Here is a 17,149-nt window from a genome sequence, read left to right as displayed (position 1 = left end):
GCCTCCATTCTCTCTGCTGCGTGCCAGCTGCATCATTGGGACACGGGCGACAGTCCCTCTCCAGAGGAACGTACCCATTGCTGATGTGATTTTTGCCGTATGCACTCCCAACGGCGGTAGTATGGACGCGAGGTACCATATCCTGGACGTTCCGAACGTGTTGAGCATGATGACCCTTTGGTGCAGCGTCAGCGTGCGCAGAGAATGCAGCCACATTTGTTGCGCAAACTTCCCCACTAGCGCATTCCAGTTCATCGTTGTCATCAGTCGTATTGAATTTGCGAAAACAACACCCAGAATTTTAACTACATTGACTGTTTGTAGGGTAGCCACTGAGTGTTGATTCTGTTGCCTTCGCAAAGGCCAACATCGACGGCAACAGTTTTCCGCAAATTTAATTTTGCGCCAGCAGCTCTCTCGAAACGAGTGAACAGCCTATTTATCTCATCGATTTGCCTGGTCGATGTGACGATCACACTGATGTCGTCCGCATACGCCACTAGCAGATCATTCCCGCACACTCTTTCGAGTCTGCACACTAGTGGATGCAGGTAAAGAACGAAGAGATGCATTGATAGCGGATCCCCTTGCCGTACAGAGCGTTGAATTTCGAACGGACGAGAAAGGTGCCCATTGATCAACAGCCGAGAGGTGGACCAGCTGGCGATTCGCGAGAGTAGAGCGATGAGATCCTGGTTGAAGCCGAGCGAGTGCATGGTTTCGAATAGAAAAGAGTGCCGGACCCGATCGAAAGCGTGATTGAGATCAAAGCTGATTAACTTCCCGGCACGGCGGTGGTGGCGGAGATGTGCTATCCGGTCCTTGAGAGCAAGAGTGGCTTGAAATATGTTGTGCTCTGAGTTGGAGCATTTCTGCCCGTCGCTCAAGACGTGGTGCTCTCTCATCACTTGCTCGAGTCTGGTTTTGAGAATGCGGGAGAAGAGCTTGTAGTCGCTTCGCTGTTGAGCAGCGAGATCGGACGATATGAACGGGCTGTGTCGTCGCCGCCTCTCTTCTTAACCAGCACGATGATGCCATCGACAAACGCTGGAGGAAGATTACCGCTGAGTGCCTCATTCAGCAACAGATTCAACTCTCGGTGGATGACGTCGAACATGCGGTGGTAGAACCATAGAGGTAACTCTAAGACAAGTAGGTCCCGAAAACGTGCTCAACTTTTTGGCTCACCTCTGGTACTATCTTCGGTCCCAAGCTTGTCGAATCACCCCTCGAAACATAGGAAAAACCAATAACCCCTCATTCTATCTGTCAAACTTTCATAGCGAATCAAAACAAACATTGCGAAGTACTAGAATTTCGACTAGAATAGGGTACGTTAATCGTTTGCTTGGGACCAATAGGCTACTAAAGTGGTGAGCCAATTTAAAATCGTTAGTTTCGTATTGATTGTTGGTAGAACTCTCTCGGAATACCATCGCAGCCGGGAGATTTTCGTGGGGCGCTCGCTTTTATTGCAGACCAGATTTCTGCCGTCGTAATGTCGTCCGTGCAGGCTTCATTCGATGGGTCGTTGGGTGGGATAACACTCTCGCAGACGAAACTGTTCTCATTCTCTTCTGTTTCCTCCTCCGAGTACAGCGTCGAGAAGTAGTCCATCATATGCGTCTCGATCGCTCGTGGCTCTGCTACCGTTTCGTCTTGCTCTGTCTGCAGCTGCGTGATGACGGTTCTCTTCTTTCGCCTCTCCCCCAATTGGAATATTGACATGGGTTCTCCCGCCACATGTGTTTCATTCATTCGCATGAACGTGTAGGAAAATCTCCGTTGAAGTACTAGCATTTCACCTTTCAACCGGTTTATGGTGGTTATCATTTCAGGGTGCTGGTAGTACCCGTCGTAGACTAACCGAAGCTCCCTGTAGAGATACTGATGTTCACTGTGGAATTCATCGAAGACGGCTCGAGATTTCCACTTGAAAAAGCATTTGATCTTGGGCTTAGCGAACAAAATCCACCATTCGATCCAGGAGCCATAGTTTCTGCGCTGCCGGGTCCAATATTGCCACTGGTATTGGAACTCGGCAACGTGCTCGTCCCTCAGAAGATAGGGCCGAAGGGACCAAAACCCACGGCCATGCTCTCGACCAAGATGGGGGAGACAAAGTCGGAGTACCAGCGCTTTGTGGTCGGTAAATGAGCAGACGTGTGCATGTGCTGCTCGCAGGTGATCGCGCAAATCACTGCTGACGTAAATACGATCGAGTCGCGACTGTGCGTTACGGCAGATGTACGTGAAACCTGGATCTCGCGGACACAGTTTCTCCCATACGTTGTGGAGCTGCAGTTGCTGGACGGCTGTTTTGAGGGCGGGACTAGTGTTTGGGCTGCTAGAATCACTTGTTCGAAGCACGCAATTGAAATCGCCGGCCAGAATGACATGCGTGGTACGATGGCGGAGATAGTAGGCAAGCGTCCCATTGAAAAAGTTCTCCCGAGCTGCACGTAGCGAAGAGCCGGAGGGAGCGTAAACATTACAGATCGTTGTGTCTTGCACTCTCAGCGCAAGCAGTCGGCCGTCCAAGCTTCTCTCGATGTGAGTGGCCTGGATGTGTTCCTTCAGGGCAATAGCTGTTCCCCTTCTCGTATGGTCCACATTGAAGAAAACGACGTAGCCAGGCAAGGAGAGCTGCTCGTTATCTACTTCTTGTAGATACACGATATCAAGTTTCGTGGGGTTCGTGATGGTGCCGATGTTGATGGACGAGATGTTGTACGACGTGAAAGCCATTTATAAGCGATTGTAATCGTCCCTCTCGTCGTCGTCGTCATCCCGGCGGGGTTTTTTACCGGCTGGTTTTCCTCGGCTTCGTCTACTGCTCGTGGAAGCGAAGGATTCATCGGTTTCGTTCCCGTTGCCGCTTCTGCTCTGCGATCGCAGCGCATTTTCTGGCTTTTTGAACACGTCATCCAAAGCCACGACAGCTTGTGGTGGTGTTAGGAACGAACTTGACGCATTGTGCGCTCGTTGTATTTGCGCAGACCCTGCTGCAGGCTGGCTGCGTGTGTGTGTGTTTTCGGGCCTGAGAATTCACTCTGGCTCTTCGGCAGTTCGGGGAAAACGTCTGACTCTAACGATGGCGGAGTAGTGGATTTTTGAACAACTAGTTTCGTGTTTGGTGGTTTCGCACCAGCTTTTTTGGGTTGCTGACCGGCTGTTGACCTATTGGCCTGTCCAGTTTGCTTCGTGACATTCGCGTAGCTTTTCTGGTACAGTAGCTTTTTGTTCTGGACACATGATTTGCCAGTGTGCGCTTGCTCTTTGCAGTGGCGGCAGGATTGCAGCTGTCCCTTGTATACAACGAACGCTTGCTCTCCATCGACGGTGACCCACGAGTCAATGTTCCGCTTCACTAGCATACGAGCAGACCATATGCCGAGCGGTATGCCTTCACATTCGTTGCTCTCACCCCACGATACCTCGTGAACATAGATCACTTCCCCGAACGCACTTAGGAAACTAAAGACTTTCTCTTCAGACACATATTCGGGAAGGTCGTAAACCCGCACTTCAACACTACCATCTTCCAACGTGATCCGAAGCTTGTGTTTCTTCCCCTCACACTCCACTTCATGCTTCCCGTCATGTTCGTCAACGACTTTTTGTGCCAGCGTCAAGTCACTGACTTTGACGAAGGCACATGCTCCACCTCTGTGGCACTGAAGTATTTTAATGTCTTCCCTATTTAGACCGAGAACCGAACGACAAAAACCATAGAGTTTTTCGACCGACGGCTTGACGGAGAACTGCGAATAGTCAATCTTAAAAGTGTTTTCTCGCCTCATCGCGAAACACTTTTGCACGCGACGCGGCGCAGCGGATAGAAGGGTATCCAAAACGTAAATGCTTCACTAGTGATAAGCCCAATCGAGAAAAACGTCTGCACGTCTCAGAAGCTGAGCGATAACTGAAACGCATCTATTTACTCTAAACAATCGTAAATTAATCAGAACGTGATAAAAACCTCGTTGTTCGGCAAGTTCAAGACAATATCTGGGCACAAATATTTGAAGATTTGTAGTGGCCTAAATTCTCAAAAACTGCCGTTATGGTTGCACACTTTTGCCCCTTTGCTGAATCGATGGGAATGACAAAAGACACTCTGCCGAAACAATCGTTCTAGCTACTCTTTGTAAGAGAAAGTTGTAAACCTTCTAGTTTTAAAGCCCGTGTTCAGCGAAATATGTTACGGCTATATCTCCGGAACCAGTTGACCGATTTCAAAAATATGCAATAGTGTTCTATGCGGCCATGTCCACTAATGCAAAAGTGCAATATAATGCTGATATACGGATAATATAAACACTTAAAACCATATATCAGCGAAGATATCAGCTTTATATTGCAAAAAGGTCCATTATCAGGCTATTAACGGGCATGGTGGTTACTTGGGTAGTATTTGGCACTTGGTGGTTGTTGCGTCAAATTTGGTGCAGTGGTAACTAAACGTATCCATAATTTGCGCACCAGGATGATAAACAGCATTTAAAATCATCTTGATAAAAGACTGGTCAACAAAATGACATTCCATTTTCCATGGCGAACCTGATCCGAATTCATTATATCACCCATTTACCCTCGCATTTACCGTTGCACTATGGGCAAAAATGGGTCCAAAATTACCCAAAATTCAATATCTCAACAGCACACTGAATTATGGCCATGAAAAACAACTTTTCCCAAGGGAAATCGTCCGGGGAATCGATTGCACGTGGTCCCATAGACCGGAGAGCCTTGTAGGTATGTGTTTTGGACCATTTTACCCCATTTTACCTTACTTTTTGGAGGAAACGTTTTTTCACAGCTCTATTTTTCGTAAAACATAAGCACTTTATGCATGGTTTTAGAATACTATGTCTTTAAACAACAGTTCATGAGATATTAGGGGAATACTGGGTACACTAAGATCAAACAAATTTGCAGTCTTCGACAAAGTTGTTTTGTATAGTATTCTCAATCTAAGTCCGAGATTTAGTGAAATTTGAACTATATTTGGATTTTTGGTATTTGCTTGTAATAGGATCGTTCGATTTCCCACACATTTTCCCATACATCATTTATAATTCTTTCGCAAATCGAGATTATAACCAAATCCGTTCAACCTCAATACACATTGAAAGAGCAGTGGGGAACACAACCAACAACCATAAGTTTTTGCAATTATGGAAATAAGAAGACTGCCACTGTCCAGAGCTTCAAGATCTAGAGTTGAGTAAGATTCCGAAACTATAGTAAATGTGTTTAGTTGGGAGCGGTTCCCACGTAGTGGTTAGCATCTATGCTTGTCGCGCTTAAGGCACGAGTTTATATCTCATCCCCGGTCAAGTCAGGAATGACTTTTAAGTGACTATAATATATATAAAAAAGCAATTATTTTTCGCAAATGCAAATATTTTAAATTTCAAAACAAGTTATCATCAAATCAAAAACCTGGCATCTTTAAGAGCGCTCTAGAATCACGTCCAATCGATGATTTGCTTATGTTAAATTCGTACCTAAAATGAAAGTATCGCTTTGAACCTGCTGACAAAAATATGAAAACGTCAAAAACCCAAATTCATGATTTACCATGTGCTCCTACATTCAGGTAATCATAAATATGCTCACATAAATCATGCAAATAACAGATCACATCGGAATCCCTTTGAGAAGTAAAATAATAAACCGTCCTTTTCGAAACAAACTACGCAGCTATCCGTATGATTTCCTTTTTATTATTTCACACGTCAAACGTTCTGTTTGACGAGAACGTGATCCCATAAAAGTAGTCAACAAATCAAGACGACAGTAGGAATATTCTCGCCTACGTGGATCAAAGAAGACACACGCCACGTATGCATGCAGCCTTTTCCATCGCAGCAACCTACGTACCCACGTTCACTTTAACGCCCTTCCTTCCAGAGTCTACTCTACCCCGTCTCCCTGTCAGGAAATGCCTATCGCACCACAACCCTGGTCGAACCGTTGAAAGTAAAATAAGATCACTAAGAACATGGTACGGTAATATTTTCACCGCAGCCGCTTGACGCGTGAGTTGTTTCGCCGCGCATTGCACGTCCACAGGGCGTTTACGACCGGGCGCTATCATATTTCAACGCCGCGAAGATGGAACTTTAAGTTAAAGCTCTGCTTTAGAGAGAGACAAAAAAAAAGAATAACATTCCGCGGTTTCATTGCGATACGGTTTTTGGCCTAAACATACAGGTTTTGCCTTTCCCATCCAAATGGAGCCGCCGCAACCCTCGTGCTCACACTTTCACCAATGATCGTATTTTACACTGCACGAGATTGCTTTCCGGAGTGAAATGCAGGAAAAAATATGCCGAAAGCACAGAAATAATCGTGATAAACTACCGAGAAACATACCTAGTATATATATATATATTGTGTAGATGAATCTAGTTTTCGCTTTTTACGTCATAGGAGAAATTTCTTCTCTGCAAAACAAGCAGCCCGAAGTATGGTTATTCGGAAATTAAAAAAAATCTTAGCAAGCGTTGATTATATGAAGAGCAAAGCTGATACATAATTTACCAATAAGCCTACTGGAGAGAAAAAGGAGAAGAAGAGAAACCAAATAACCAAACATTAAATGGTAATCCATGTTGCTGTCACCGTTAGGAAGAAGATTTCTGTCAAACAAGTAGGGTCATTGAATACCCATACGAAATAAGGGAAAAGAAAAACTTTATGATACATTGATACAGCCGTACATTTGTAGGAGTAATGTAGAAGAATAAAACAAAAATATTAAAAGTAAACAAAATTAGACTAAAACAAAAAAAACTGGAAACAAGAAGCGCCCGAGAAAGCAGAGGAAGTAAATGTGACGATATTGTTGGACATAGTAGTTTTATACAGCATTGCGACGCAGGAGATAAATACTAACTAAACGTACACTTAAAGCAAAGTATATAAATTCACGCAAGATGGCGACGGGAAGCGGTAGTCGAAATTCATTCGGGTGACTAATTTTTAGGACAACAAGTGGATATTTTTCGGGATTTGGAGATCAGAATTGGCATAATGTACAATAATTATTTACTTTCCTATATTGTTATATTACTAGTAACGAGCTTTTGAAATTTAACAAGGACAAAAAAAGATAAGGGAAATTGGCAATAAATTATTCTTTTGATTAGGATTGTAAAAAAATATCGGCAAGTAGAGAAGAAAATATCAGTAATCTAGTGAAATTAGCGGTTGATTCGCGAAAGATTGAAGTGAGAGGTCAGAGAAAAAAAATCATGTACACTTACACAGTAAATCCAAAATAAGAAACTAAGGCTGACTTCCTTCGCTAGAAGCACTCGAAAAAAAAAAACCACGAGAACAGAAACTCACGACCGAAAACTCACTTCATTTCCAATGCCTCCAACCAACTAGCGAACTAAGCCTCTATCGAAGCACAAATTAATCATGATAGTCACTCATTCCCTCTTTCTCTCACGGATTGCCGTTCAGTTCTTTTAGTGCGTGATGTGTTTTTGTGCTCCTAATTTTAACACCACTCGAAACGGGACGGAAACAGAGCAGCGCGCTCTCGCGTAAATGATGTCAATTAGCAAAGCCCGCGCGCTACTGCTCCAAAGTGTGAGCCATCAATTTATCCCTAAAAATGGTCTTCATCGTTTGAACAGAGCAAAAGAGCGCACGCAACCATTTTTATAGATCGCAGGAGCCCATGCTAATTGTTGAAGAAACCAAACTGGCCCTTTATACGCAGTAGACCATGAAATCGCAGATGAAAATTTCCTTGTGCCGAAGATGATAAACAGAAGAAAAAGAAAACAAATAAACATGACCAAACCTCCAAACTTCCCCCTAAACTCTACTATCTACCTTCCTAGAGGGACTGTAATCTATGTCAATGCCAACTAAGACCTGTTCAAAAAACAACTAGATGTACTAAAACAAATCGAAGAAAAGCAAAAAAAAATCACCGGCTCTAGCGCACACGGAAAACGAGAGTAAGTGAGAAAAGTCAAGCTCGATGGAAGCAGAAAAACAACATCAACTGTTCAGTATTTTTATGGTTTCCTGATACGCATAATTTAAGGTATACACACATACACAAAATCAACAACACTAGAACAGGAAAAAGAACCCTGCTCACAAGAGGGAGGAAACAAGTTCATCACCAAAGCCAACCCCTACCAACAACATCATCATCATCATCGTATTCACTTTTCATCCTGCAACGAGAAAACCACACTGACACACAAAACATTGAGCTAGGAAAACGTTGGAAGAAAAGCGCCAGATCATAGCAGGCTAAGGCCAAGCACAAAAAAACCAGAAACTATGGAATCGAGTGTGACAAGCAGGCGAACATACTTTCCAAACACACAATTATACACACAAGCATAAACACAAGATTGCTACAGAAGAACGCAACCAAGTGAAGAAAAAACACAGACACACAAATCATATGATATTATACTGTACAACCCAGAAAAAATGGAGAAAAAATTAGAAAAAAATATTAAAAAAAAAGAAAGAAAAAATAGTCATAATAAACATATTTCGTAAATGTGCTTTAATTCTGCTGGTGTCGTTTCAGTGCCATTTCCTAGCACCATTTTATCCGAAAATTTTCCGTAGGATATCTCAGGTTATTCGAACCGAAAGGATCTCCACTCGAAGCATTAAAGTGGTGACCCGGAAACCGAAGCAAACGTTTATCCGAAAGCCTCCTAACTTAACCGCACTTACCTAAAACACACAAATGGGATACAACGGAAAGGGCATTCCTGAACAGCGCATAGTGGGACAAAATCGACAAAAACTATCCGCACTACACCTTCTTCTTCAAAATTAAAATCCATTGCTGGTATGGAAATGTATGGAAAACAAATCTTTCTTCCCGATTTATGTGAGCGTCTTTAGTGGGATACCTGTATGAATAAAGAGAAAAGGATTAGTAATTTCCATTTAATTCCAATACCTTAATTGCTACGCGTATTTCGTCTACAATGTGCAGACAGAGTCTTGTACTCGACTGAAGAAACCATCGCAACTTCCCGAATAGATATTAAAACTAGTTATATTTTCCTCTTAAGTGAGGTTGGTCTGATGATAAGCAATTAAGGTAGTGGAATGAAATTAAAATCATAAAATCCTTCTCTCTTTCTTTATAAAGAATTTACCATTTTACCTACGAACTGTTCGCCAGTTCCCCTGACAGAAATTGATGATATTAATGTTGCTTCTCACAGACTTGGCAGGTAGGCCGTGCTTTGAAAATGACGTCTTTTTGTTTTGCTGCGTCGTTTTCGTTCTTGTGAAAATCTTTTAAATTTGCCATTTTAAGCAGCTTTAATTAAAAGTATTGAAGTGGTGCTGAAAAGTGCATTAAGTGATAGTTATCAAATCCCTCTCTTTTCGTTGCGACGCAGGTTTTGGTTGAAAATCGGATTCGGTCCCCTCTCCATGGATAAGACCAAGTAAGCAATTAACGCTAAAAACTCTTCTCAGTCCGACTAATTCACCTTCGAATAAAAGAAAATGTGGCGGAATATGTCCACATGGTGAAATCCCATTAAAATCACCTCAAATTACAGACAGAACGTGGCATGCCTGTGATGGCCTCTTTCTGTGTGCGGTTCGTTGAAATTCTGGAATGATGGTGGTGGTCATAAAAGCTCATTAGCACGAGCAAATGGGATTACTCAAAATTCATATTTTATGCCCACATACTTGGAGCTTCAAGTAGTAAAATTAAAACCACCGTCCAGAGGTGCTCTTGGGGGAGAAATTATTCCCGACTTGATTTTATGTTTCTGGAGATGGGAAAGTTTAATGGTACGCAAGAAGAAGTAACTATCCTGGCAGCAAGGAATGTATTATATGGCTATTTGTCAGCAGTTAAAAAATTTCCACTTTAATTTCGAAGCAAGAGAGCATGTATTAAGCACATCATGGTGCACCAGAGTCAATGCTATAATAAGAGTCCCGCCAAGAGTGAAGCCAGAAGTACCAATCGAACTGTCAAGCGGGGTACACGAAACAATTATTTTATTCATGTGTTTTACTTATACATTTTTGCCAAAACATCAGCCTTATACATTTCATAAGACAAACCACATAGGTCCTATAAGAATGCATAAAAGGTATGTGTGACCGCTTATACATTTCATTTGACACATGATCTTCATTAACTTTTTGCAAGGCGTCTGCTTATTAGTTAACTTATACATTTTATGAATAATCAGCAATAGAAATTTGCCAAAAGGTATAAGGAGATTTCTATCCGTGTACCAAACAAGCAAAGTAAATAAACATTATTGTTCCACAGCCAGTGAACTACAAGTATTGCATTCTTTACTGACAATATTTAGTAATTTTAGATGCAAAACATTTTAGCCGGCGCCGGTGGTGTAGTGGTAAGCGTGACTGCTTTCTAACACCCCAGTGGGTCTGGGTTCAATCCCAGCCGAGGTCGGTGGGATTTTTCTGAGGCATAAAAATCTCTGGTCACGTCTTCCTTCGGAAGGGAAGTAAAGCCGTTGGTCCCGGCTCATGTGTGTTGTGAATGGGTGCGATATCCTACGCAGGTGTGGAAGCTGCCTTCCTGCACATTCGGTTGCCGTCAATGGATGGCAATCGATGTCCGTCGGTGATTGGCACTAGATTGCGGAACAAAGACCGACGTTAAATAAAGGAAAAAAAAAAAAAAAAAAAAAAAAAGAAGATGCAAAACATTTCTTCGCTTTATTTAGTACATTGTGGTATTTATAAGTTATACCAAGCAATTGTTTGAACATTTTTCAAGTTCTATAATTGTTTTTGTCTCCCAGAAGCTCCGTTATCGAGTGAAATTTTTCACTTCTGAATGAAAGTCATCCCATGCTAACGCAAAAAATCTGGTTGCTGTTTGCTCTAATCTATTCTAATCTAATCTAATACAAACGCAGCCAGTACGAGAAAGCATCCTGGAAAATGATTAGGTTAGATGAAGTCTAATCATTTTTCTTGTCTAATTGACGTTTACAGCATATCTGCGATATGATATAAACATCAATACGACCAGGCCTACTGCGTTGTATTTGCCGCAAAGATGATTCTTGGAAATGAATGGGAACATTTCTTGAATCTACAGGGGTGGAAGGATGCGTGGACATACCGTACCAAACGCTCCGAGTTACTATCTGTAGTTGTGTGTAATGTGTAAATATTTTTACAATATTGACGAATCATAAAATAATGCAATGGAAGCACCGACGAACCGACGTGACAGCTCATAGTAGCTACTTTCAAAATCTTGCCCAAAACGCCATATTTAAAATACGTTAAACACTACCGCCATCTACTCATCCGATCGCGACATATCATGAGCAAGGACACGAACACACGTAAAATTTATATTGACTTGGTTTGTGTCTCACCTTATTTGACAAATCTGATCACCCATTGGACAGATCAAATCGCTCATTTGACAAATCGAATTGCGGACAAACGAAATGCTCCAGTGGCATGTCGGTTCGTCGGCGATGGAAGGATCTTACCGAATTTTCTCCTATGTAAACAAAAATTTGGACAGCTCTCACCATATTCTGCTCTTCCGCCGCCGTTAATTGCTTCCTTTGGAATCCCTTGGACTTTTTCTCTAACGCTTCGTATTTCATTCCGTGCTTCGCCGGCAATTTCCTTCCATAGATTGTCCTTGGTTGGTTGGTTTGATGTCCGCCATATGTTATTGAATTGCCATGGTGATCTGGGACGAGGCTCACGTCCAAAGTCGCTGATCCACCGAGCGCTCCGTGTGCGAAAGGAGAATGAAAGAAAGAAAGAAATAAATAAAGAAAGAAATACGAAAGGGATCAGTTTCCAGAAGTGGCAGTTTCATCAGATTCCCCAACTAACCATACTCAAGCAAAGTAAGAATATGCAAGCTATATTGCGAGTATATGCACAGACAAACAGACATTACACTAATAAGTTGTTCATCGAACAAGCATTTAACGGTCAATTTAAAAGTATCGTAGTTGGTAGTACTGCCACCAGTGGCGCGCATGGCTAATTCCCTTACGTTTGACGTTTACACAGTACCGCCATCTGTTCAGCGTACTACCCACCACAGTGTACTCAACAGATGGCAGTAATGTTTTAGCGAAGATGTTTTACATTGAGAAATATTCATTGTGTTATGTCTGTTTGTCTGTGGTATATGGTTACTTGGGTACTCATGTGGCCGTCAGAATGGTTCATCGGTTGCGAAGTGAAGTATTTCTGAAAGTGATGTGTAATATTTCTCAATGTTTTGATTTTATCCTAACGTTACCTCAATGTTATTTCGCAGACAAGCAGACACAGCACATTGAACATTTATTGTAAACCCTACCGCCATCTGTCGTATACACTATGATGGGCAACACACTCAACAGATGGTTGTAGTGTTTAAACGTCAAACGCTAGGGAATTGATTATGTGCACCACAAGTGGCAGTACTACCAACTAAGAAACATTTAAATTGACAATTAAAAACGATTTTGATGAACATTTAAGAGTGTTATGTCTGCTTGTCTGTGATCATACCTTCACTATCACAACTTCGGGTAATCTGCGAAAGTACTTGCATTTTGCTCAGGCACTTTTGATCTAACTGCAATTCCTCTCTCATACTCGAAATGTGCCACGACCAAATTGGCACAACGACGCCCTATACGCTATCTGACCGAAGCGCAGGGCTGGTTGCTGTTTGCTCTGGCGAAACATAAATCACAAACAGTGCTGCTTGTTTGCAACAGAGACGATGTTTTATAAGAGGCGGAGAGAATAAAAGTAAATCTGGTTGCACGGTCAACAAAGTTATTTTGTCTGCAAGGTTTGCAACCCGCAATTTTGTGTTTACTTCGAGTGACTTTAAATTTGAACGAATATCTTTTTAATCGTTTCGGTAGTATCGGTATTCAAACAAAGTATTTGAATAATTAGAGATGAACTAGCCTAAGGCTAAAAATCTCTTTAATAAAGAATTAAAAAAAAAAAAGTATTTGAATAATCATTTTTGACAACACTGAGTGAAACCAAATATACTACCCATAATCGCATATCAGTCCCATCTTTGCTTGATTTCCTATCCATATGGGACTGATATGCGATTATGGGCAGTATACTACATTTAATGGGAATATTTTACATGTCTGCATATTTTTTTCTTTTAGAGTGTGTTCACGGCATGCAAGTTTGTTTTGAATTTTCGTTCGTTTGATACTCGTGATAATCATGGACGCGAAAAGGGAACTCGTGATAAGCTTGTTTTTCAATCATCATAGACCGTGTTCTATTTTGAAGACACTGAAACCACTCGGAATAAACGAAAGATTCATCTTTCGCACCATTAAACGATACAAGGAAACCGGTTCGTGGAAAATCCCTCCCAGACCAGGCCGAAAACGCAGTTTCAGAACTCCGGAAGTTATCAAACGAGTGAGAGAGCGCATTCGGCGGAATCCTTGTAAGTCTGGGCGTAAGATGACCAAAGCACTCGGAATGTCGCAGCCAACGATCAGGAGTATTTTGACAGATGATCTCGGATTGAATACTTACAAAAAAACAGCGGGTGCATGGTTTGACCGGAAAGCAAAAGATAGCTAAAGTTGAAAGATGTCGGAAACTGCTCAAAGGGCACGGTGATTGTGAAATCTCGATGAACATTTCAAATGGTCCTATCTGCTTTGATCGATTCTCTTCATCGACTTTCTCTTTTGATAACCACTGCAATGCAAACAGATTTCGCGCTAATTTAGCCACAAAGGAGGTTCTAATCTAGCGTCCAAAACGCCAAATACGACAGGAAAAGGTTTTGCAGCTGAGTTATTAACGAAAGAGAAAGTCTATGAAGAGAATCAATCAATGCAGATAGGTCCATTTGAAATGTTGATCTAGAAATTCTATTTTCGGATGAGAAAATGTTCCTGCTACAGGATCACCACAACCAGCAAAATGATCGGGTATATGCTGCATATCTTGCTGATATTTCTCGTGACAAACTGGCTGTTCAAAGGTTCAAGAATGTTTCCAGGGTGATGGTTTGGGGATGTTTCTCCAAAACATTGAAAGTTCCATCGACACCAGTAAAATTACATCGATAATGTTTTGAAGAACCACTTGCTTCCCTTCGTTCAAAAGCATTATAAGAATGCACCATACTGCTTCCAACAAGACTCTGCACCGTCCCATCAGGCAAAAATTACACAGGCGTGAGGCCAATTTCCCGGATTTCATTTCGTCGAAAAAGTGACCTGCCTCCTCACCCGATTTGAATTCTCTCGACTTTTTTGCATGGGGCTACATATTAGGCGAACTACAGAATACCAAGGAACTAACCGCGGAAACTTTTAAGCAACGTTTGGTGAAAATATGGGACGAAATGCCTCAAGATATCGTGCGTGCCAGCTGTAACGATTTTCAAAAACGGATGCGGCTCGTAATTAAAAGAAAGGGAGAAAGATTTGAATTGGACTAAGTTAAGACAAATGTTATAGATACACGAAACAGGAAATACACTGAATTCCTGCGCAAAATTCTGCAATCTGCGATTCATGCTTCCTACCCTTATAACATTATGAAGGTAGCATGCAACTTACCTTTTTCCCTCAGGGGCTGCCTACTCTGTCGATCGGGAGGTTACGTTGGGCCCGCGCCGTCGCTCGCTGCTCTCTGCGTCGTCGCAGGCGTCGGGGCAATTGCGGCAGGGATTCTCCTAGGAATCCTGCGAGCACACGTGGTTAGGCGTATTTCTTTTGGTTGCGGCGCACTTTTCGGACAGAGGTACGAAATTTGATTTCACCACTCGCGCACTAATGTGGACCGTTCTAACGGCCTGTTCTTTTCCGGCTTCTCGGACCAACACTAGGAGCTCGAAGGAGGCAATTATTCACTCCTTCGGCTACCACACAACCGACGGACACTTGCGAACTTAGGACTGTGCACCAGCTCGGTGGCAAATAATACGCACGCCACGTGTAGGTTTCGGCACACTTCGTCCGAACACCAGAGTTATGCACTACCGAGACTGGTTTTTGGATCTTCTGGCCAGGTTACAGCCCATTTCACTCGCCACACTCGGCGTCACGCACGCAAAAGGCAAAAATCCGTATTATACTTTCTAACACTCGACTGAATAATTTTGCGCGTCCGTACGGTCACAAGGTTTTCCACAAAAGAGGCCTCCTCAAGCGGTCGAGAGCCTATTTATCTCCTCCCTCGCTCGCAATGGGAGGACTGAACTTCCTTCCACACACGTTTGCCAACCGTTGAGAAGGGGTGGTAGTCGTCTACTCGAGCAGTTTTGGTAGCGGACGGCGCTCAAATCTCGATGAACATTTCAAATGGTCCTATCTGCTTTGATCGATTCTCTTCATCGACTTTCTCTTTCGTCAATAACTCAGCTGCAAAACCTTTCTCTGTTGTATTTGACGTTTTGGACGCTAGATAAGAACCTCCTTTATCAAACTATGTGGTAGAATTAGCGCGAAATCTGTTTGCATAGCAGTGGTTATGAAAAGAGAATCGATCAAAGCAGATAGGACCATTTGAAATGTTCATCGAGAAATAGGCGAGTTTATTTTAAATATTCTTACAATTTCTAGATCTAGCTCCTATCTTACAAACAATTACAATAACAAGTATATTTTAATTTAATGGGACATGTTCTAATGTTACACCCTGTATTAATGAAATATCGATTTCTTTATCGAATGGATGTATCTGTTTATGAAAACAATGCATTTGCTCGTCGATTTGGCTTAACTGGTAGCTCGCCCACGCATGCTAATACCACCATGGGTGAGCTACTAGTTACGCCAAACCGACGATCAAATTCATTGTTTACAAAAGCAGATACGTCCCTTTAAAAAGTAATCGAAAAATCCCTGTTTAGACATTTTTCCCCAAATTCACTATCTTGACAAATTACACCGGAAACGTTACAGGGCATGTGTATATGTTTTTCGTTTCACTGGAGCATATTTCGTGAGAACATAACGAGAATACAACTGGTGAATAACAATAATATTCCAGCCCGGTAAGCTACCTTTTTTTTTTTTTTTAACTAGTTCGTTTATTTACTAGGCTCAGTCGTGTGTGACACTTTGCGGAGCCAAAATCAGTAATGTTTGATTTACATTTTAAATAGCAGTATTTCTAGGTTAGTATTGGGTACCAATTACTCGTGGCGGGCTCGAGGTTAATAGGTAACAATTTCAATTGGAAGGATCTAGGTAGGAAACTGGTTTCTGAAGCCTCCTTCAGATACTACTCTCGGACGGTTGACCAAATCCTGGCTGGGCAGGGGCAAGTAGCACAGGAACAGGAGGATAATAAGACTGGGACACAATGGCGGGAAATTGTTTGGAAAGGAGGGGATAGTCACATCAAACTCTAACATCAGACAAACAAAGGAATTCGTAGATCGCTTGCATGTAGGGAAGATCACGTGTTCCCAATACATCTCTTACTTCACGGAAGGGTTGTCTACCTCGGGCCACTAGGGTATCCAATAGTCGTGCTCTGGAGGCGTCATTACCCGGGCAATACCAAACTGCGTGATCGATGTCATCATAACCGGTTCTGCACCTACATATATTGCTGTCAACGAGGTTTATTCTATAGAGATGTGCGTCTAGCGAGTAGTGGTTGGACATAAGTCTTGACATCACTCGAATGAATCCCCGACTTACATCCAGACCTTTGAACCACGCTCTCGAAGAAACATTTGGAATAATGGAATGTAACCACCGCCCAAGAGAATTATTTGTCCAATCGTTTTGCCAACTTAAAAGAGAACTCTGACGTACTAATGGGAAAAATTCATCATGTGAAATTCTTCTATCATAAATCTCGCCTTGTTGTGCGCCCACCTTTGCGAGAGAGTCTGCTTTCTCATTGCCTGGGATTGAGCAATGTGAGGGGACCCATACAAAGGTAATCATATATGATCTTTCGACCAGCAAACTCATCTGTTCCCTTACCTTTGAAAGGAAATAAGATGAGTGCCTACCTTGTTTCATCGACCGAATAGCCTCAATCGAACTGAGACTATCCGAGAAGATGAAGTAATGGTCTATGGGCATATCGGAAATCATCCCCAATGCGAAGTTGATTGCTGCTAGCTCAGCAACATAAA

General features: G+C 42.3%; 1 protein-coding gene across 1 annotated transcript in view; it reads right to left on the bottom strand.

Annotated features, from left to right (window-relative positions):
* Nucleotides 1–11,062, bottom strand: part of LOC135708744 (putative uncharacterized protein DDB_G0286901) — a 197,130-nt gene extending 186,068 nt beyond the window's left edge. The window contains exon 1 of the mRNA XM_065230873.1: nt 11,048–11,062. The gene's annotated coding sequence lies outside the window, so the exon portion shown is untranslated. The remainder of the gene's footprint in view (nt 1–11,047) is intronic.
* Between the last annotated feature and the right edge of the window lie 6,087 nt (nt 11,063–17,149).

This window comes from Ochlerotatus camptorhynchus, unplaced genomic scaffold, assembly GCF_037179485.1.
Source record: "Ochlerotatus camptorhynchus isolate MF236.1 unplaced genomic scaffold, CSIRO-AGI_Acam_v1.1 ptg000334l, whole genome shotgun sequence".
NCBI classification, from domain to species: domain Eukaryota; kingdom Metazoa; phylum Arthropoda; class Insecta; order Diptera; family Culicidae; genus Ochlerotatus; species Ochlerotatus camptorhynchus.
Note: the sequence above shows the minus strand (reverse complement) of the source record. Positions and strands in the feature narration are given on the sequence as shown.